Source organism: Mus caroli, chromosome 13, assembly GCF_900094665.2.
Source record: "Mus caroli chromosome 13, CAROLI_EIJ_v1.1, whole genome shotgun sequence".
Classification (NCBI taxonomy): domain Eukaryota; kingdom Metazoa; phylum Chordata; class Mammalia; order Rodentia; family Muridae; genus Mus; species Mus caroli.
This window is the reverse complement of record NC_034582.1, coordinates 64,512,916-64,515,033: the sequence shown is the minus strand read 5'-3', so window position 1 is coordinate 64,515,033 and position 2,118 is coordinate 64,512,916. Positions and strand designations below refer to the sequence as shown.

At 49.9% G+C, this 2,118-nt stretch overlaps 1 pseudogene; it reads right to left on the bottom strand.

Moving 5' to 3' along the window:
* Nucleotides 1-936: 936 nt before the first annotated feature.
* Nucleotides 937-1,120, bottom strand: LOC110308680 (annotated as a pseudogene).
* Nucleotides 1,121-2,118: the final 998 nt, after the last annotated feature.

The following is a 2,118-nucleotide window of genomic DNA, read 5'->3' as shown; positions in this document are numbered from 1 at the left end:
CTGGCTCTAACTTCCACTCTCCAAGAGGATCCTTGCCCTGCAACACCCAGTCTCCCGGGCTCCCATATGAGGCTCTCCTACCCAGAGTTCCCTGGGAAAACAGCACAGATTCCTGGGGCTGTGCACAGGAATTCTGGGAGAAATTGGTCCTCTCTTTCTCTGCACCGTCCTAATGGAAGAAGTGTCCTCTGGTACATGCATGGCTCTAGTAAAATAATCTGTCAAGACTGCTGGCCACAAGCTTGGCATAGATGCCTGACGGTGCTTGTTGGAGCTGTCCCCATGAAATGCTGCATGGGGTGAGGGGACCAAGGGCTAGCAAGGGCAGTCAATCTCATTCTAAACTTCAGAGGAAGGGTGCTGTCCAAAGACCAAGGAGGACCCCTCAGGAGAGCAAGCCCTTCATACATTTAGCAGCGTTTTAGCAAGTTAGCAAACATATTGCATTGGCAACTAAACAGGCCTGTAAAAAAGCGCACGCAATGTTCTTTGGCCTTTTCTTGATGCTAATGTTCCTTTTGGAAAGGAGAGAAGAAAAGACCTTCTAACCAGACATGTGCTAAGGAATGGGAGTCTGGCAGAGTGACATGCGGGTCAGTAGGAAGGGGTCAGGGGCTATGTCATACCCCCTGCACCCGCCTGGGAGAGGAGATCCTCAGGACTCCAGAGCAAGCCCCCTCTTTTGTTTTCAATTACAAAGCTACTTTTAATACTTCGGGGTATGCCTCACAGAAATAATAAACACCCAGGAGTGGCTCTGCAGGAAAGCGGCTACCTGAGGGGGAGGAAGCACAGAAGGAGTCTGCTTGCAGACACAGGGCAAAGGGAATGCCATCTCTGCTGGGACCTGTGACCACTACAGGAAGATACTCCATGGTGGGACTGACTCCTGGCACACAGGCACAGGGCGAGAGCATTGGACACAAAGCCACAAGGCTACTTGGGTTCCTCCTTCTTCTCATTTGCCTTTTTCTGCTTCTGCTGTGTGATCTCTGAGTCCCCCTGCTTGCGGGCCACAGCAAAAAGCCCATCATCTGGGCACTTTCCTTTAACCAGCCAAGTCGCTCTGCTTCTTCGTGTTCTTCCAGCTGGCGAGGTCTCACTGGTTACGGCTCATCATGGTGAAGTCAGGGGCTCCAACCTGCCTCCGCTCCGTACCCCGCAAACCCCTTCGTAAATACCACATAGAAAATTGTCCAAGGAGTTGATCCCCTCAAAGCAAAGCTGGCCAGAATAGAGGGATATTCCCCAAAGTTGCAGCGTTAATTGTGAAACCCGGTGGTCCGCAGAGGGGCATACGGAGAGGAAGTGGGTAGACACTGGGCACTGGGACAATGGGGCAGGCTGTGTTGTTAGGAAGGAACTGTCATGTCCGCAGCAGGACAATGAGCAGGACAAAGGAGACACCATGTCCACAAACAAGGGAGGGATTCTGGGATCTGGGCAACAGAAAATGGCCAGGCTCTGACTTTGACTTTGATTGTGGCTTCCTTCCCTCATTCCCACTTCGTAGGAAACCTAATCAGAGAGAACAGTGGACACCAAGAATATTTATCCAGCTGCTCCCACACTGATATCATTAGTGCCTTCAAAGGCAAGAAGGCAAGTTCTTGGTGGAAAGCAGGTGGTAGAGCCAAGCCTAGGCAGGCCTGCTTAGCTCTCGCCGGACCTCCACCCATACTCATCCCCTGTACCGGAGCTCCTCTTCCCGCTGCCACCTCTCAGGCAATGGACCTAACATTGATGACAAACCAGTTGATACATGATCTGAAGATCTTTCCTGGCATCATTAAGCTCAAGTCCAGAAACTCATCTGACAAAAAAAATAAATAAATAAAAATAAAACAAAACAAAAACAAGAACAAAACAAAAGCAAAAGCAAAAAAACCAAACCAAACAAACAAACCCAACCTCCATCACAGCCATCTTGCCTACAGGAGCACGTTCCTCTTTCCAGCCCTCTGGATCTAGTACCACACAGCACGTACTTACCCTACATGGCATATTTTTCTATCTGGATGTTTTAGTGAGGGAGAAATAAAAGTTTTATTCCTTCAGTTGGTAAAGAATGGAGGAGAAGAGCCGGGCGTGGTGGCGCACGCCTTTAATCCCAGCACT